Here is a 20,172-nt window from a genome sequence, read left to right on the forward strand (position 1 = left end):
CAGTGTCAGGGCCCCTGGGAGGGATTCAGAATCCAAAGAAACCCCAAATCCTACCGAGGGACTCTTCCAAAGGAAGAAAGCCATTCTTGTCATAAAAAGCTTAAAAAGCTGTTAAAAGTTCTAGGACAGCAATACTGGGATTCCCAGGAAACTTAGTAGTGTCTCGGTTCCATTTCAGTGTATCTTTAGTCCCTCAATGAGCAGCTTGGAGAACTTCCCCCGGGATTTGGAGGCTGAGCAGGGTTTGCTTTGGATTGCCTGGCACCTCTGGCCCCAGCTGGTGCAAACACAACTTGGGCCAATGATCTGTGCCCCGTGTGTCCCTGTGGGCAGTGCCAGGCTGGGGACAGGCACACGCAGCTGGCAGCACTCTCTGCCCCAAACAGCCTTGGGGGGCAGCGCAGCCCCCCCAAGGGGGGGGATCGAGGGGGGCTGGAGGCGGCGGCCCAGGAAAGGCCCCCCGCTCCCCCCGGGGCAGCTCCACAGCCCCCCTGCCCTCTCTGCCACGGGGGCCCCGCTGCTCCCCCGGCTGGCACAGAGCCCCCTGCCCATGGCTGGCAAATCAGGGCCAGGGCTCGGCCTCGCTGCAGCCGCCCCACACGGGAGCAACTCAGGGCTCAGACCAACATTTCCCTGCTTGGCCACTGCACAGACCCTCAGTTCACCTCAACACATTCCTTCTCTTCCCAGCACATTCCCTGAACTTTAACACCCCCAGTTTTCTCTGTCTCTCACCTCAGGTTACCTCAATGGGTTCATTCCCTGCCCTGGAGAGAATCAACCTCCTTTTTAACCCCCAAACTTTCCCCTTCCAGCCCACTCCTGATTACCTCTTCTTGAACACAAAAGAGTCATTCCCTCCCCTAGAGATTACCTCCTTTTTAACCCCCAGAGTCTTCCCTACCTGCACACTCCTGATTACCTCTTTTGGACCTCCAAATATTCATTCTCTGCCCTGCAGATTTGCTCAAGCTTCACCCGCAGAAATTCCTCTGCCTCTCCCCTCCTGACTTCCTCACTTTCTTCCAAAATATTCCTTCTCTGCTGCACATTGCCACAGATTTGACCCCCACAATTTTCCCTACAAGTCCACCACTGAGTACCTCATGTTCATCTCTCAATATTCATCCTCTACCATGCAGATTACCTCAGATATTTCCCCCCCAATTTTCCCTACGAGTCCACAACTGATTACCCCAGTTTACCTCAGGATGTACATTCTCTGCTCCACGTGACCTCAAATTTGACAAACAGAATTTTTCCCTACCTGCCCAACACTGACTGCCTCACTTTACCCCGAGGTACTCATTCTCTCTGCTACACATTTTACTCCCAAAATTCTCCTTACCTACCTACATGTAATCACCTGTTCTGTACAAATACATGTTCATTCTCTACCCTGTGGGCTACCTCAAGTTTACCCTAAAACACTCCCCAGCTGTCCACCACTGAGTACCTCATTTATCCTTCAAAATATTCACTCTCTGCCCTGGACGTTCCCTCAAGTTTTACCCCCAAAGGTTTCCCCCCGTCCTGCCCACTGCTGACTGCCTCAGTGTCCATCAGGAGGTACATCCTCTCTGCTACAGGTGACCTGAAATTTTACAAACACAAATTTTCCCTACCTGCCCACCACTGACTGCCTCACTTTATCTCTAAATGGTCATTCTGTCCTCTACAGATGACATCAACTCTTACACCCAACATTTCCCTTCCTCTACATCACCCATTTTCTCTTCCTGACGCCCCAAATTTCCATTCCATCCCTACACATTCCCTGAGTGTTTCCCTCCCAAGCAGCCTTCCCTTCTTCCCTGTTTAATAACTCACACTCCAGCCCCAGGCTCTCCACTCCCCCCTCAGTGGGACCCCTCCAAAATGCCACCTCCCTCCCCTCTGCAGCACCTCACCTTTTCCTTCAGAAACAGTCGCTGGGTCCCTTTGAAATTACCCCAAGTTGGCAGCTACAAATGTCACCTCTGTCCCTGCCATGTTATCCCAGGTTTCCCCAGCTGGGAGCTGCAAGGAATTCAGGCCAGGGAATGGACATCAGGGAACAGCTGTACATGCAAAGGCAGAAAGAGAAGATCTGTCAGCAAAAGGCACAAAGAAGGGGACAGGTTTCAGAAAACATTTCTGCAATCTAATGAAGAACTCTTTCCAGTTTCCCAGGGAGAAGAACAGGAACTCACAGCCACCAAGGCCTGACAGTCCCCTGCAGCCAGAGCTCAGCACACACCCAGAGAGGTAATTCCAGCATCTAAAAGAAAAAAAAGAGAAGAAAAAAGTGATTTATTTTGTTTTAAAGGTTTTTTAAGTTGTTCCAAGCAAAGCAAGCCTTGCTCTGGTTTCAGTTGGGTGAACAGGGAGCGCTGGGCACAGGGCACGTCATTAATGCCCAGGGGATGGGGCTTTGTGGGGGAGGGAAGAGCAGCTGATGGAGTTGCCCAGTCCAATTCCTGCCCAAGGCCTGACTGGCCCAGGACAAACCCTCTGGCAGGCAGTGGGTTTGTTCCCTCTAATGGTCAGTGCCCAAAGACAGCACTCTCTGCTCCAAAGACACTTCTGGGCTCCTTGGCAAACTGCCTCTGACACTTGGTTTTCTCCAGCAGAAATTAAGGAATTGCTCATGGCAGTTTGGAGATGAAGTTATCCCAAAGGGAAGGAAAGAACAAATATTCCTGTCAGAGCCCTTGGGATCTGCTGGGCTGAATTGGGAAGGGCCCATTATCTGCAGAGCAAATACAGGACGACCTCAAACACAAAGCCCAGAACTGTCAAGTGGGGCGTGAAAGCAGCACTGGGACAAAACTCCACTCTCCTGATTCTTTTCAGGGACTGCTCCAACCCAGCTCTGAAGCTGCCAAGCCCAAACTGTCCCCAGCGCTCTGGAACAACAGGATCTTCCCAGGGATGATGTATTGGAAACACAGCCCTCATTCTCACCCTCCACACGCTCCCAGGCTCACCCCAAATTCAGGACAAGGTGCCAAAGGCCACTCGGGCCGGGGCTCTCTCTGTCTCTATGGGCTCAGGGACTGCAGCCACCAGGGCCCTCCAGCACGGACAGCCTGGACCCAGAGCACATCCCTGGGGATTAGCAGCGTCCTGGGCATCCCTGGAGACAGAAACCATCACCCTCTGGGGACAGCACTTCCTTGCCAGCACACACAGCCTGCCACATTTAGGGGGGCAGCTCTCGGACCACAAAGCCCAGTCTGACCCAGTTCTCCTGGGCACCAACACGGACTCCACAAACCCACAGGAATGACAATCTTCTGCTGCTTTGACAAACTGCAGCCCAGCTTTGCAAACCTCAGTCCCTGCAGCTCCTGCTCTCCAGAGCCCCGTTCAGGGCTGGCTCCAGTTCCCTGGAGAACCTGCCCCAGCCCCACTCTGGGCCAGCCTGAGCAGAAGCCACTGGGCTGCACAAGGAAGAACCCTCCCCTGGCTGCTGCAGCTGGAGGGAGATCCAGCTCCCAATGGAATCCTGGCAACAGCCTCCCAGATGGTCTCTCCCCACCCCTTGGCAATGGCTCAGGATGGCAGCAGCTCCAGTGCCAGCTGGGTCCCTGCACGAGTCCTTGTCCCAGCCCTGCCACACGGACACACACGGGAGACAGCCACGGGCACACAGGCCTTGCTTGCACAATTCCTCACCCACAGCTGAGGGAAAGCCACAACATTAAGAAATACCCTGGGCTGAGAGCACTCATCACTCCAGTCCATCAGTTTGGTAGGGAACACACCCAAATTCTAACCCCACCTCTACATTTCTAACAGGTTCTCTTTGAAAGATCCTGGACAGGAACTCAGACAACAGAACCCAAACCCTGCACAAGCAATAACAGAAGGTTTGCCATGAAGAACAGGAGTTCCTTGTTTTCCTTAACACCCTGGGACTGTAGGACCCAATCTTTGCAACCAAGGGACACCAGAGATGTGATTAATACTTAAACCTCTCCCCCGTGGTTCTGCCTCAGAGAACTGGGCCAGCCCTGAGCTACTCCCAGGTGCCTGCAGTGCTTTGGGGAGGGGCAGGACGATGCCCCACTTCTGCTTGGAAACATTCCAGATGAGGAAAAGCCATTTCCCTTCTCTCTCTCTCTGACCCAGATCCAAAGCGGTCCTGTAGGACAACACGGACTATGCACGGAAGGCCCGAGTCAGTGGGGGGAAAAGCCTAAACAAACCAAACCACCCCAAATTTCAAGATAAAAACATGCTGCTTCCTTAACAGGAGCACACCAAACTCATTGAAGCCAGAGAGGAAATTACAAACAAACAAATAAACAAACAAAAGACCCCAAAAGATGCTTTGCACTGATACATTCCCTGGTTGATCATTCCAAAGGAAATTCTCCATAGATCAGAAGCAAGTACCAACACTTGCTTGTCCTCTGTTGAAAATTAATGACTTGAGGGGCTGCACATGTCCAGTGAGGGTTCAGGGGTCTGGTGGGTCCTTTATGGCTGATCCTGACCGGCCCAGGCCAAACCCAACCACCCCCATGGCTGCTCCATCCCAAACCCGGGGACAACATTCAGACAGTTTGGAAATACTCCCCTTCCCTGCTACTCCGTCCTTCCTTACACATCCAGTGCCCAGGGAGCAAATGCCAACAGCAGGAGGAGAGAAAGGTGTCCCTCTGACTTACCCCACCCCACGGGCAGCACCAGGAGCCCCCAGCCCGGCCGGCGGGGCTGCAGCCTCTTGCCTTTGCTGCTCCCAGCCCAGGGCACTTGGCAGAGCTGGGCTGCAGTCAGGGCTTTGGCCTGGCCTGGAAGAGAGGAGAACAAGGCAATTAAGTGCACTGGGCAAGTCAAAGGCTCCTGCCCTTCACCCTTCTCTTCAATTGCTCACTAGAGAGTTTTAGCCATGAAAAATCCAGGGGGGACACCAAATGAAACGTGGCCTTTTCCAGCATCTTTATTCCTCTCTACTTCAGGCACTAAAAGGAGGCTCATCTTTCTCACTGCATTCCTTGCCCCACTTGAACAGAACCTTCTTCATTCCAAACCTCCCTTGGGAGTCAGTCAATCCTCTACCATTGGACTTTGGGCAAAGGAAGAGACACCTGGGATGCTGGAGCCCAGGAAAGGAGGGAGAGGAAGCTGACAGGGAGAGGATTCAAGGCACTCCAGAACTCAGAAATATGTTCATGCCTTGCCAGCCCACCCCAATTCTCTGCCACCCACCTGAGCTGGGCAGGTGAGGCCAAGGCTCCCCTTCCTCCTGCCAATCACTGTCCCAGCACACGGATCCCCGTGCTGGGCAGCACTTGGAAAAACCTGGGAAAGGCAAAAGGAAAATGGCACTGCCTGTCAGAAAACAAGTGTCCGTGAACAAACCTTCTGGACAAATTTAATCCCATCCCTCTGCTCCAATAAACCCAGGGCAGGCAGGTCTCTCCAGCCCAGGGAGAACAGGAAGGAGAACTGCAGGAACACAGGCAGGCACAGGCAGCTCTTGGCACTGATTCCCTGCAGACCTCTCTGCACTTGGGGCTCTTGGCACTTCATTTATAAAGAAGGGGGGGACAGCAGCCCAGGAATGCCCCTCAAAAACAGGGGCCTGGGCAGCTGGAGATTAGAGAAGGGGAGTTGTGAGGGGAGACACAGAGAGAGAACAGGAACAGGGGTTGTTTGGGAACAGGCTGTGTGTCCAGCAGGGAGGGGAACTGGAAACACGGGAGGCTGGAGGAAGGCAGGGGGGGAGCACGGGCCTGCCTTGGATGGATCCTTTTTCCCTTGGCTCAGGGGCCTCAACTCCACCCTCTCTGAGAGCAGCAGGGAACTGCTGCAGGGGAAGAGTTCATTTAGGCACAAGGCAGTGATGATGCAGCCACTGGGGCAGGGGAAGAGGGGACAGGAACTGAGAGCAACTGACACAAAAATGACACAATCACCACCGAAAGGGACTTTATTGAGCTGCAACACAAACACAGTCACAGCACGCCAGGGCCAGAGGTGCCCACAGCACCACCAACACAGCAGCTGGGCTTGCAGGAACACCATCTACTCAAGTTATGGAGCCAGGGGCTGACAGTTGGCATCCATCCTAAAGATGCACTCGGGCATCAGGGCCAAGTCCTGCCCAGTCCCTGCACACTTCAGCCCCAGCAGCAGTGGCATTTTCTGCCTCTCCCTCCAATCTCATTTGGGACCCAACAGTTCAATGCTGGGGAATTTTAGCTTCATCAATGTTTTACAAAGTTGTGCTTCCTGAGAACTGGTGCATTTTTGAGTCTTCCTGACTCTTCCAGTGCTGCACTTGCCAGGATCCTTTGGGCCTGGTGTGTTGCTGACAGACAGGGCACTCCAGGAAGCAACTTCCCACCAGTCATGGAAGAATAGGAACAGCTTAAACAAAGCCAATCCAACACATGGGATACAGATTTAGGGGATACAAAAGGAAAGGAGCAAGACATCCCATCCTGACTGCCCCAGAGACAGAACTGTGGCTCAGCAGAAATCCCTCCCCCACGGCCCCCTCCCGCTCCCCCCCAGCCCACACGGCAGCCCCGGGGCAGCCGATCCCGCAGGCTCCAGCACTGGGACAATTCCTGCGGGTGCCTCCACCCCCGGGGAGGCTGCGGGGCGGCTCCAAGGGGATCCCGCTGGCCAGGCTCTGCCCAACCAAGCCGGCTTTAGGCCAGGCCTGGCACTGGGGGGCCGTGGGCACGGGCAGGTTGGCCTGAGCTCCCCGTTGGCCACCCCTGGAGCGCTGGGCAGGCGCCCCGGCGGGGCCAAGGGGAGAGGGCACGGAACAGCTGCACGCACCTTGGCTGCCTTGGCCCAGCACACACTCACTGCACCTGCAGCCTTTAGCCAGGGCCCCTGAGCACACACAGCCCTTACCCTGCTCCTCAGGGGCAGCAGCCCCGGGGCTCAATTCTCAGCCAACTTCTCATCCTTTCCTTTGGTCCTTTGAGCCCTGGGCAGGGCAGAGACACGGGAGAAGCACCTTCCTGTAATTGATCCCAGAGACAGCAACTCTGTTGTTCATAAAGTCAGTACAATAATTACTGCGATTAGTGGATGGATTAAAGTGTTCCAAAACTTTGTAGCAGGTGGTGAGAATCCTGTAAATATGTCCCACCAGTGGGGAGCAGTGAGCTGTTCTAACCTGATGCCCAAAGGTCACTAATTGACCCCTAGAGTTACTGTTTGCATTTGGTGATCAAGTCAAGTCTTCTTTCAAATTTGCAGGGCAATAATTTGCACTTACATACAAAAATCCCTGGTTTACTTACACTGAAGTGTGTTATTTTTCCAGCACGATATCAGTCGGTGCACTGCAGCAATTCAGGAGACAAAAGCCAGTTAATTTTTGCAATCCAGGATGGGAATACAGTCCTCCAGATCAGTTCATTGGTACCCATTAAGTCATTCTGTGCCTTATTTCTTTGTATTAAATATACACACTATGGCATGGACTACTTTTGCCTCCCCCCTTCGTGACTCTGGCACAGGTTATCTGCTCCTGCTTTCTCAAAGTGCCTCCCACTGACAGATTTGGCTGACCCAGCAGTGAGCCATGCATGCTCCCTCTCTTCTCCCAGTACTTGCTTTGGGGCTTTGCCCCATTTCCCCAGTGATTTGTGCTCACTGTCCAGGGGATCTACACCTGTTGCTTAAACCACAGGGCCGTTGGCAACTCCCTCACGAGGCCTCGCTCCTGCCCCAACCCCTGCTCTGGCTCTGGCTCGGATACACCATCTCCATTTCATGGGGCTGCCTTCCTGAGCATGGCCTGGCCTGTGCACCCTGGAGGAGCTTTTGACCCAAGGCCTTAGGGGGACTTCAGGCCCTCTTATCATTTGTTGTTCCCACTAAAGCCCAATAACGTACTCAGAGCCACTTCTCCAACAGGGTCTATCTTGGGCTGGCTTCCAGTAACTTCCTATTCCCAAATCCTAAGGGCACTTCCTTCCTACCTGGAACAGTTCGTTGGGATACATGCCCGGAATAAAGACAAGTGCCACAAACATTCAAACACACAAAATATCTTTATTGCAGTGAGAAGAAGAAGAAGAATAAACTTAGCAAAGAGAATCAAAAGTTCAAAAAGGATACAAATGAACTACCTTATCATGTGGCATTAAAACAAATACTAAGAACAGCATTCAATACAGTATAATATTAACTAGTAAAAAGGGACTCAAAGGGATACCAAAAAGGATCTTAACACAATATTATGGATAACTATTGACACGCTATTTGGTTAGTAAAAGGGAAAATTAAAGGGAAAATATTATGAGTACTAAATAAAGGGTGTTAAAGGAACACTAAAGGATATTTAAAGTCTTCCCTCTCGGTGGCTTCCCCTCACTAAACTCTGCCTACCCACACAGCCAGGCCAGGGCTGTCAGGATCTGCAGCAGCTGGTCGGTGCCCATCCCTTAGCGGGCGTCCCCGCGGAGCAACACAGGCTCGGTGGCAGGATGAGGATCGCTCAGCTCAGCAGTCCTGACAGCCCATTTTATCAGCTCCACATTACACCACGTAGGGCCAGGACGCAGTGTAAGGGGAGGCCTGAATGGCAGCCAAACACCGCCCGATCATTGCCTGATGGCAACAGTCTGGGCCTGCCCTACTTGTAGGGCAAGGGGCCAGCGACCCCTGCCCACATCATCTTCCTCTCACCAGCATCTTTCTCACCCCTATGGATGACCTCTACCCTTGTGTTTCAAGGGCAGAGGTATCTATCTGGCAAGATGGAGCAGAACCAAGGAAGAACTCAGCTCTCATAACGGGAGATCAGGCTGACTTGCTGAAAAGCACAATGGACCTTACAATTAGCTTGTGCCATCAAGTTCCATTGTACCATACTCCAGCCGGTTTCACAGCCTAATAGGATTTCTTTCTCACACCTCTATGCTCCATTGATCATCTAATTCAACAGTTCCCCCCTTACATTACCCTACTTCTGCCAGAGGCTCCAAGGGGCATCATTAGCACTGGCAGGAACCTTTAGTTCCCCCTCTCTGGCTCGTATTGGCCACAGGTCCGGAGCCTGTTGAATTGCTCCCTGAGCTGTTTCAAACCCTCCTGGCTGCTCATTTCCCACTCAAACTCACACTTCTGTCCTGGGACTTTATGGACGGGCCATAAAGAGGGGGGACTGTGGAGCCACCCTCGAGGGGGGGAAACGTGCCCAGGGAAAGGGAACTGCCCTCAGTGTTCCCCAGCACAAGGCAGCCCTTGGAAATATCCACTGCAATGGGACACTCAGGGACAGCAACAAGCACCTGCACAAGGCTGCTCTGGCACAGGACCAGTTTTAAGCTCAGCTTTTCTCTGGACCACTTCACTTGGTTTCCCACCTCATCCTGCAGTCAAAACTTGCTGCCCTGGCAACTTTTTAGGGTGACCATAAATTAGAGGCCTCTGCTCCAGCACCCACGAGGGCCTGAACCGTCTGACAGGATCCATTTTTCCAGGGAATTCAAAGCTCCACCTGAGGACCACGGTCTTTTCTCACCCATCCTTGTGCTGGAGCTTGGCCTCCATCTCCCTCTGCTTTCAGTTCTTTCCACGGTTACAACATTGGCAGCCCTGGCCCTGGGTGGAGCTCGGCATCCTGATCCCATCCCTCCTGGCCCCCGGAACCGCTGGCTCAGCAATGGGGGGCCCTCCATTGCCAAGGGCACGGTCCCGTCGGGGCTCACGGGGGGAGCAGGAGGTCGAAGGCTCCATCCCTCCTGCTACAACCTTCCACCACTACAGCCAACAGAGGAGCCTCTCCAGCCCTGCCTCCCAAGGCATCCTCAACAAACCCAGCCCAACTCCACAGGACAAACTGCTCCCTGTCTGCCCAGTCCAGCCTAATCCCAGAGGCTCCCAGATCATGCAGAACAACTACTCAGGAGATCAGAGACTCCAGTCCATCTCTTCCTAGCACAGGTTTGCCTGAGTTTGGCAAATAGGGAAACTGAGGAATTCCCCAATGTTTTCCCAATTTAACCCCTGTCACACCAGTCACCTTGGTCGTGAGGAGGGAAGAAAGGGACCCTCAATATGAGAATCAGCAAGCTTCGTTTATTGATCATTGTTAACAGCTTAAGATATGCTTTATAATTAGCTCATACATATTGCAAAGGTTAAGCTCATTATTGGTTCTGCTTAAATGTTGATCTCACCTCTTTACTCTCTTCCTTTGTGGACACTTAGATGTTAATTCTGTCTCTCACTCCCTTCCTTTGTTGACACAGGTGGCTTTCAGTTGCTTTTTGTTTTGCTAATCACAACGACCTGTTTACCAGCCAACTAGCAGGCACAAAGACACTGTAGCTCTAGCAGGCACAAAGACACTGTAGCTCTAGCAGGCACAAAGACACTGTAGCTCTAGCAGGCACAAAGACACTGTAGCTCTAGCAGGCACAAAGACACTGTAGCTCTGCTATCTCAGATTTTCTCACGGCCTAGGCAAGCCGTGTTCTAGAGCCAATTCCCTACACACCTTAACACTGCCAGTCCTTAATTCTCCCTCGACTGGGTTAAGGACTGAGGAAGTTGGACCTGTGTCTCACCAGGACATGTGCAAACCAAATGCTGGGGACTGGAACACACACCTTGCACTCCTGCAGCTCTTACCATTGCATTCAAGAGAAAACAGCCAATTGGACCATCACTGCTCATTTCTTAATCCCAATCCCACACTTCCTTTGCACTTGGAGCACCACTTTTAGAACCCAATTACAGCCCATTAGAGAGCTCCATGTCTAGCATGGACAGCTACACCTGGGATACTCTCAGCAATGCCTGAATCCATTGCAGGGACCTTGCTTTGAACTCCCCAGGGCCGGGCACCCCGAGGATCTCCCCGAATAATCCTTTCGGTGCGCGCTGGAGTCCTCGGGGTGCCCCAACCCGGGGGGCACCAACAGCACTGTCCCTCCAGGGGGCCCAATTTGGTCCCAAAACTTCAATGGACAGCCCAAAAGGCATTTCAGGAGCCCTTCTTTGGAACCCACCAACGGGGACGGGGAGGAAGCCACAACAAGGCCTCATTTATAAATGCAGGGGGATCTTGCCTGTGTCCCAGACTGGTCCGGGGATCTGAGGCCCTTCCCGAGAAAATCTCGGTGCCGGCGTGAAGGCCCAGAGATCCCTTGGAGCCACGGGAGAGCAGGCACAGAGTCCCTCCTGCAGGGCCAATTCTGCTGCCTGAACTCAGCTCTTCAAAGAAGCCTCTAAGACTCAGCTGGAGAGGTTTAGAAGCCAGGCAACCTTTTATTCCTATGCTCTTGAATCATTCCAGCCCACCAGGTGTCCTGGCAATCAGCTCCCAAAGGGCACACACAGGTATCTCCACTGCAGCTGATATAGCAGCATTACAGGAGGGTTCATTTTCCTTCCCTGCATTCCTAATCCCTACTCAGGACATTTTCCAACACTCATTACCATACACACCTACCCTTAGAAGGTTTCCAAGGGGCTTCACCGAGGCCCTTCGCAGGTCTGCTCTGTCTGGAGCCCTCAAAGTCCTCAGTGCCCGCCTTAGGAATTTCAAGAGAACTCACCTGTTTACAGTGTAACTTAGTGGTGCTTGTCTACTGCCTCACTTCCCTTCTTCCTTCTTTCTTCACCTCCCTTGGTTGGTCCCTTTAAATCCCTTGGCTCAGCTCTGTGCAGTTTCCAGGCTACATCCCACTGAAAAAAGGATTAGCTCTTGTGATATCTCAACACTCAGGTATCATTCCCAGTTTTTTCTTTACATTCAGCCACTAGGCCAGTGTCTCATTATTTAAAGCAGAGTTTGACTCCTCAGTGACAACAACAGCTACAGCCCTGAATCATAACACAGGCTGAGACACAAACACGGATGGGAACTCTGAAGGATCCACTTTGTCCTGCTCACCAATCAAAAGGAGCTTTCCGAACTCAGCAATAATAGACCCCAGGTCCTTTTCCTGCAACTTTACCTGCTATAGATGCGACCCACAAGACCTGGGAAGGCCCTTCCCACTTCACCTGCAGGGGCTGGCAGTGCCACCACTCGACACGGACCCAGGGGCTGGGCAGGAACGGAGGGGCTGGGGCGTCCAATCCATCGGCCCAGGCGGCACCAGGAGTTCCTGCAGTTCCTGAGGGGAGAGCCTCAAGCCAACAAAGGAATATGGAGATCATTTTAAACTTCAATATGCATATCTCCTGGAATATGGGGACTTTGACAAGGCCTACTGGTGCAACAAGGACACACTCAAGGCTATCTATTAAAAGGATCTACTAGCACTCAAAAGCTGTCACTATCCTTCTTGCAGGGGCAACTCAGGAAACTCTCTTGGCCAAGAGCCTCCAGGAGGATTTCCAGCTTTTGGGGCTCTCTTTTACCCATTTTTCCCATCACTCTAGCTGGGACTATCACCTGCCCTACAGGGGGAACAGCCCACAAAGTTCACTTGCAGGGATGCCATTAACTCAAAGTCCCTTGTTGGGGGGGTCACTGCACACCTTGTCCTTTGTTTGCCCTCCCCACCAAAGATGCTTCCAACAGTTCTGAGAGATCTGGCAGACCCAGAGCTCTCCTCAGGGAATGCTTTAGCTGCTTAAAGGCTGCCCTTGCACCATCTAGCCAAGGCAGCAAATGCTTACAGGCTGTTCTTAAAAGCTGGTATAACAGTCTTACCACACATCCAGAGGGAGCAATCCAGATAGTCCACCCCATCCTACCATTCCCAGGAAGGCAGTTCATAGGTTGTCTGGGGCTAAGGGAGAAGTCAGGTGGCTTCTCTTCTTCCTTTCCCCTTTCCAGATTTTCTCCTTCAAAAGCAAAGGTTCTTGGCTTTCCTTGCTCAAGGAGATGCAGCAAAGGCCATCTTTTAAATCCAATACTGCAAACTCCTTGAGATTGTCATTCAAGGTAGTTCTCTCAGGTCCTGCACTCATCAGTCATCTTGGCCATTGGTTCCTTGGCAGGTTCTTGCATTCACGTCCTACAAGCAAACCAGGATGAGCCAATTTAGCTGTTACTGCAACCAATCCAAGCTGGCATTCTGATTTTCAAGGATACTGGCTTTGCCTTACCCATATAGATCCCACATTAGGGGTAATACCTACAGGTTCTGCCCTCTTCCACTCTCCTGGAACTCCACTGGCCCACACCACAGGAACAACTGCAGCTGCCACTTCAGTTGGGACCTTGCTGCTGACAGGAGTTATTCCCTGCACAGCAAGAGCTGCTGCTTTGACACATTTAGTTCCAGCAATTACAGTTTCAACATCCCCAGTTTTTAATTTCATTTCTGCCTCAACTTTTCCACTCAATCTCTTCCTAGCCCAGGTTTGGCTGAGTTTGGCAAAGAGACAAACTGAGGAATTCCCCAATGTTTTCCCAGTTTAACCCCTGTCACACCAGTCACCTTAACACTGCCAGCCCTTAATTCTCTCTCTATTGGGTTAAGGACTGAGGAAGTTGGACCTGGGTCTGAGCAGGACATGTGCAAACCAAATGCTGGGGACGGGAACACACACCTTGCACTCCTGCAGCTCTTACCATTGCATTCAAGAGAAAACAGCCAATTGGAACATCACTGCTCGATTCTTAATCCCAATCCCACACTTCCTTTGCACTTGGAGTACCACTTTTAGAACCCAATTACAGTCCAGTAGAGAGCTCCATGTCTAGCATGGACAGCTACACCTGGGATACTCTCAGCAATGCCTGAATCCAGTGCAGGGACCTTGCTTTGAACTCCCCAGGGCCGGGCACCCCGAGGATCTCCCCGAATAATCCTTTCGGTGCGCGCTGGAGTCCTCGGGGTGCCCCAACCCGGGGGGCACCAACAGCACTGTCCCTCCAGGGGGGCCCAATTTGGTCCCAAGGCTTCAATGGACAGCCCAAAAGGCATTTCAAGAGCCCTTCTTTGGAACCCACCAATGGGTACGGGTAGGAAGCCACAACAAGCCCTCATTTACAAATGCAGGGGGATCTTGCCTGTGTCCCAGACTGGTCCGGGGATCTGAGGCCCTTCCCGAGAAAATCTCGGTGCCGGCGTGAAGGCCCAGAGATCCCTTGGAGCCACGGGAGAGCAGGCACAGAGTCCCTCCTGCAGGGCCAATTCTGCTGCCTGAAAACAGCTCTTCAAAGAAACTTCTAAGACTCAGTTGGTGAGGTTTAGAAGCCAGGCATTCCTACACACTATGAGATATTTTAAAAGCTTACTGAGTGAAAAAACATCAAGCTTTTATCAGTGACATCTGATCTCAAACAGACAGCTCCTTTCTCCTTTCAGTACAAAATTATTTTCATGGAATCATTTAAGAGGAAGTGCCCAGGAACCCCAGACTGTGCTTTCCAGAACAGAAAATAAACAGAGGGAAGGAGCTTTGCACGAGTGTAACATACTCCAGAACACACCTGACTTTAGTTTTACTCTTGATGTTCAAATATAGCAGAAGACAAAAACTCCAGCAGGAGAGCTGGCACATTACCCATGGTACCCTGAAAGTCCACCTTAGGAGAGCTGGAGAAAAATCGCAGTTGTGCCAGTCCCTTTTGCCTGCAGATGCCTGGGGATCCTCTCCATCCACCTCATGCTCTCCCAACAGCAGAAAGGGTGACCTCGGGGACATGGTGGCACTCCACATCCTGCTGAGAGAGCAAGGAAACCTTTAGCAGAAAGGGGAGTTGGAATCTAAAACTTCCTTTCCTGGGAGCTTTGTGAAGCCTGCAACCAAGAGGGGGAAAATTTGCATCTCCTTTGGTGCAGGTGTCAACAGAGGCCAACAGAGCTTTCACCTTGTTCAGACAACTGGGCCCCTTTTGGCTCCCTGGCAGCTCCAATGGCACCAGAACCCCCTTCCAGCACACACACGGCTGTCACACACAGCCACCCACACACCTTTGCTCCAGCCCACACGTGGCCAACATTTCCTCACCCTGCACATCCCAAGGGCAGTAGTTTTGCTAGAGAGCACAGCAACCCCCCTGTCCTCACAAACTGCCTCCCTGCAAAAAAAGGAATCATTTCTCCTGGACACTTCGCCCACAGTCAAGGGCTTTTCAAACGTGCTCAGGGTCCCTCCCAGCTTCTGCCTGTCCTTGCATTTCAAGGCATGGGCATGTTTCAGCAGCAGAACCCAGCTCCTCACGGGCAGTATAAGCCCTGCTCTTACCTGGACAGACTCCCGGGCTCGGCACAGCTGTGGCTCATGGAGCAGCTTCCCAAGGCCCTTCTCTCTCCCAGCAGGAAGCACAACTCGCCTCCACTCCCCAGCACCAGGGGAAACCACGAGCCAGGCTGCAAATTGACACAGAACGAGCAAAAAGCATTAATGCAGCACCACAAAAAAACCAAGCTAAAGCAGTCTTGGCTTCGTAGCCCGGCACAGAGAAAGGCTTTGGAATTCCAAAGCGAAACTCGATCCACCCAGAGAGCACCAGCCCCGCAGTCCTGCCACGGCTCCCCCAGGCTCACCCGGCAGGGAAGGGGTTTACCCGGCTCCCGCTGCCCAGCACAACGCGCCCCTAAACGCCCCCCGGCTCCCCCGGCCCACAAACCCAGCGGCCAAGGCGCTCTCCCCTCCGCAGCCCGGGCAGCAGCGGGGCCGCACCCTCAGCCCTCACACACACAACCGGCCCCACCCCCCCCGCCGGCCCTTTATACCGCGGGCCGGCAGCGCTGCCCAATCAGCGCTCGAGCGCCGCCGCCCAATCCCAGCCCGCCGGTCCCCGCGGCCCCGCCCCGCCCGCTCCGCTCAGGGAGATCGGGAACTGGGGACAGGAACCTGCTGCTCGGGGAGACACCCTGGACATGGAATTGCACACGGGCACCTGAAGCCCAGGCGATTTGCTTGCCTTGGCAAGGCCCTGCGTTGCTCCCAGGCACAGGAAATCTCTGTTTCCCTGCCCAGCCCTGGAGACAGGTGGCCCCTAAAATCCCCGGCAATCAGGAAGCCCAGGCTGCAGGAGCTGGCAGGACCCAGTGGCCGTGTGTGCCGTGTGACACCGTGTCCTGCAGCCCCACGGACCTGCACAGCAGGGACAGGTCCTGGCAGCGTTTCAGTGCCGAGGCCAAAGCTGAGGCTCAGGGACAGCTGGGGCACGTGGCAGCTCTGGGAATCTCTGCCATGGATGTCTGGCCATTCCAGGACTGCCTGCTGGGCAAAGGAGCTTCTCTGCAGACTGTGGAACCAACAGGTCTCATGGACTGTAAGAAGCCAGAACTGCTGCAGGACTGTAGAGGAATCTGGGTCAGAAGAGACAGTCCAAGGTCTCTAAGTCTGACCTCCTGCTTAGGCCACAGTCACCAATGGGATCGGACCGGGCTGCTCAGGGAGGGATCCAGTCATGTTTTGAACCATTCCACGGATGGGGATACAACAACCTCCCCAGGCAACCCATTCCATGAGCGACTGCCCTGACAAAATACCTTCCCCTCCTATGCGGTTGGAAGCAACAGCTGGGCTGGCAGGAGCAGAACCTCCCTGCTGGGCCATTCCCCAGCAGCCCAAATGCCCTGTCCAGGGCTTGGTGCGGAGGCCTGGGCGGCTCATTCCTCCAGCTGGGCATTTTAGGAGCTGCCCTTGCCCCATCCCTGCCAAGTCCCTCTGGCAGTGGTGCAGCTCCTCAGCTGGAGTGCCTCTGAGGGACCCCCGGCCACGTTTCCCAGCAGCTGAAGGAAGGGAGGGTCACCCCCCAAGCTGGGCTGCCTTTTCCCCACCTTTACACTGCAGTGACAAGAGCTGCACTTTCCCAGGGAACGGGGTAATGCCAGGGGAGAGCAGCAGGCAGGAACCCCCTTCTTTTCTGCAGGCCAATGACCAACTGTGTGTGAAGGGACAGCGACTCTGGTACCAACTTCACCTCCCACTTCTTGTCACAGATCAATCTGAGGCACTTGTCAGGTCAATACCTGCCCTTTTCAGGAGCACCAGGCTTGTGTTCAGTGTCCTCATTGTAGCCCATGAATCCCTCCAGGTGTTAAATCAGCCTCTCTGTCCTGATTCTTCTAGTGAAGAATTAGCATTTAACGAGAGATACAAATTATCCTGAGAGCATCTATGTTACAAGCTCAGTTTGGCAGTGTTGCTATCCTGGAAAGCGTGAGACAGGGACTGTCAGTTCTCCTTATGCTGCTCTTAAACACCATCCCTACATTGCCAGGAGAACTCTGGAGGGAGAGACAGAGAGTTTAAAACATGAAACCTTGGCATCGCAATTGTTCTTTCTAAGGATGTGTTTCTATCTGATACAGTTGTTGGGGCGATTACTCTGGAGAGTGTTTTGTACCTCAGGCAGTAAGTCTGATGGATCAGCCTCCTCGTGAGCAGGAACCAGCACGTTCCCCAAAGGAATGTTCTGTCAGACTCTGTCAAACCCAGCACGGAGGTGAGCAGGAGTGGTGCTTGTGCACGGCTGAAGTGAAGCTCCCTTGGATTCGGACTGCTCTGGGAGATCTTTGTTGAGATGGGTATTTCTGCACAGCTTCTTGTGCCATGTTGAATTTAGAGATGAGCTGATAAAGGCAGTGACACTGTTCTGTCATCACTGAGCTTTTGAGGATTTCCAACCCCTTACTCTTAAGTCCAGGGGCTCGTTGCCGGGGGTCCGTGCTCGGGGGTTTGTTCCCGGGGCTCGTTGCCGGGTCCCGCCCGTGCCCGCGGCAGGTCCTGGCCAGTGCCGCCTCTCGCCCGGCAGGCGGAGTGGGGGCCCCGCGGCGGGAGGACCGTGGTGGGATTGGGGCTGAGATCGGGACCGCTGCGGCCATAGCGGGGCTGGGACCCCCCCCAGGGAACGGGACACGGTCCCGCTCGGGCCGGGGGAGCCGGGGCTGTGCCGCGGCACGGGAGAGCGGTGACCCCGGTGGGCACGGCCGGGACTGCAGCCCCGGGGCGCGACCCAAAAGCGGGGGATGGACCCCAAACCACGGCCGGGATGAGAGAGTGTGTCGTGGGTGGCCATAACCACTTGTCCCTCCCGCAGTCCTCGGCCCTGTCGCTCAAGTCCTGCGGTGCGGACTCGCCGTTCCCGGTAGCTGGAGAGGGCTCCCATCCCCGGGCAGCCCCAACGCCCCTAAATCCCGCAGCTCCTGCTCCCGATCCCGGGGTGCCGGCTCTCCTCATCCCGCCCCTGCCGCAGGTATCTGTACGAGTACGCCAGCAGCTACAGCCAGGCGCCCCTGCCTGTGCTCCTGGGCTCCACCAGGACCTTCCTCTCCCTGGTCTCCACCTGCTGCATCTCCCCTGCACCCACCGCCTGCTTCCTGAAGGAGGTGAGACCCCTGGCACCAGTGGGCTCATCTCCATGCTGCTCCTTGGCAATCCAGGCGAACCAATGACGCCTGCTTCCAAATTTCCAGCCACTCCCCCATACCACCACAGTGATCCTCAGATCTCAATTCAATCAGACAAGACTCGACACAGAAGGAGCGAAAATGGACAGGAACTCTCCCATAAATGCATTAAGCTACTTTAGTTTCAGTAGACATTTAATTTTGAAAAATATAAATGCTAAAATATCTCATCATCTTCATCTTTTGATTCCATAAAAGTCTCAATAGAAAGCTTCATAAAACTGTAAAATACTATAATGTTATAAGGAATTTCATGGTTTATATTACTGGAAAAAAAAATCACTTTAATAATATTTGAAATGTTTTCTGCTTTTTTCCTTTTTGTTCCACCATCCTGATCCACTTCATTTCATCCCAAGTTTTCATTCTCTCCTCCAAAGCAAATACAGACTTAGGAGAATTAAAAACAATAATAAAAGTAGCTGAAAGTGCTGTTGATTCAAAATCAAAATACAAATACAAAGGCGTATCAGCAGGCCAGAGGCTGGTGGCCACCGTGTTCCCGGAGCTGGGACAAAGCTGGCTGTGGCTGGTGGCCGTCAGGGGTCCCACCGGGAGCTGGGACCTTGGATTTGTGAGGGGAAGGTCGTTGCTGACGGCCGACTCTGATCTCAGAGGGCTTTGGGTCAGCCTCCAAACCTATTCCCTGAAGCGCCCACCCAGGCTTTTCCTACGAAATACCCAATTTGGATTGAGCTGCTCCTCTTCAGGCCTTTTCCCACGTCTCTCCAGCCTTTTCAGAGCAGGTTTCAGCTGTGTTCCTGTGACATACAACACAGCTTTCATGGAAACGGAAGCGAAGACCCCTTGAGAGTGAGCGGGGGATGTACGGAGGGGACGGATCCTTCGTGGGAACAGATGCTCAAATTTGGCATTTAAGGCCTCAGCACCATCAGAAAATCCTCTCGACTTCACTAAAAGGAACTCTGGTTTCACAAGGACCAAGTGGCAGCACATGCCCTTCCTCTGCAGTGGGGTTGTCTCCATCAGGGAATTCACCTGGACAGCTCGGGGATTCTTTCTTCTTATTTTAATTTTTGGATGAAGCTTTTAGTGTGTTCCCTCATGTCCTGGTGAAACCCAGTTTCCCAAAGGCTTGTTTAGATGCACACACCAGTAGAAACACGCTACAGAGAGAAAATCCTCCCCTGAGGGCACTTTGCTCCCCTGACCCCTTTGCTCTGGGAGGAATCTTCGTCCGTACGCCATTTGGACAGTGGGACTGGCAGCTGGAGCTGTATAAAGCAAGGAGCCCTTCTCCCCAGCCAAGCAAGCCTGCAACCTTTGGCTCTCAGGTGGATTTGGTGGGCCAGCCTGGGCACTTCCTGGTCGGAAAGAGCTTTGTGTCCTGGTCCCTTTGCTCTGGGAGGAATCTTCGTCCGTACACCATTTGGGCAGTGGCACTGGCAGCTGGAGCTGTATAAAGCCAAGACCCTTCTCCCCAGGCAAGCAAGCCTTAAACCTTTGGCTCTCAGGTGGATTTGTTGGGCCAGCCTGGTTACTTCCCGGCCCACAAGAGCTTTCTGTCCTGGCCCCTTTGCTCTGGGTGGAATCTTCGTCCGTATCCATTCATCATCATTGCTAAAGGGCAGCTGCACTTCAAATGGTAATGCAGAAGAGCTTCTTTACCCTTTGCGAATTTATCACAGAATGAAGTTATTTTGAATTTTAGTACTGCTGAAATGATCTTGCTCTTAAAGGGCTTTTTAGGGGTAGTATTTTTAAAGAAAAATTTTGAACAAGCAAGTTTCTTTTAGCTTTGAGGAGAAATTTCAGGTTTTGGGGTTTTGATTTTTTGCTTTTGTTTTTGTGGATTTCGGTGGTGGTGGTGGTGATATTTATGTTCTTTTTTTTTTTTTTTTTTTTTTAA

At 53.0% G+C, this 20,172-nt stretch overlaps 3 long non-coding RNA genes across 7 annotated transcripts; all 3 read right to left on the reverse strand.

The window, feature by feature from the left end:
* Positions 1-1,042: 1,042 nt before the first annotated feature.
* On the reverse strand, positions 1,043-4,699 carry LOC120324971. The gene is made up of 3 exons (XR_005566714.1): positions 4,659-4,699; positions 2,193-2,260; positions 1,043-2,060 (listed from the first exon to the last, which is right to left on the reverse strand). It is a non-coding gene; the product is annotated as an uncharacterized LOC120324971 (long non-coding RNA).
* Positions 4,700-4,756: 57 nt separating this feature from the next.
* LOC120324970 lies at positions 4,757-11,637 on the reverse strand. Of its 2 annotated transcripts, none has more exons than XR_005566713.1 (3): positions 11,529-11,637; positions 5,200-5,292; positions 4,757-4,781 (listed from the first exon to the last, which is right to left on the reverse strand). It is a non-coding gene; the product is annotated as an uncharacterized LOC120324970 (long non-coding RNA). The 2 variants fall into 2 exon arrangements; XR_005566712.1 differs by having other exon boundaries at positions 11,423-11,637.
* Positions 11,638-12,673: 1,036 nt separating this feature from the next.
* Positions 12,674-17,287, reverse strand: LOC120324972. Of its 4 annotated transcripts, none has more exons than XR_005566717.1 (3): positions 15,124-15,274; positions 14,440-14,599; positions 12,674-12,941 (listed from the first exon to the last, which is right to left on the reverse strand). It is a non-coding gene; the product is annotated as an uncharacterized LOC120324972 (long non-coding RNA). The 4 variants fall into 4 exon arrangements; XR_005566716.1 differs by lacking the exon at positions 12,674-12,941 and adding an exon at positions 17,240-17,287 and having other exon boundaries at positions 14,373-14,599; positions 15,124-15,248; XR_005566719.1 differs by lacking the exon at positions 12,674-12,941 and having other exon boundaries at positions 14,373-14,596.
* Between the last annotated feature and the right edge of the window lie 2,885 nt (positions 17,288-20,172).

The sequence above is a fragment of the Pipra filicauda genome, unplaced genomic scaffold, assembly GCF_003945595.2.
Source record: "Pipra filicauda isolate LSUMZ 115617 unplaced genomic scaffold, ASM394559v2 scaffold1273_size25347_pilon, whole genome shotgun sequence".
NCBI classification, from domain to species: Eukaryota; Metazoa; Chordata; class Aves; order Passeriformes; family Pipridae; genus Pipra; species Pipra filicauda.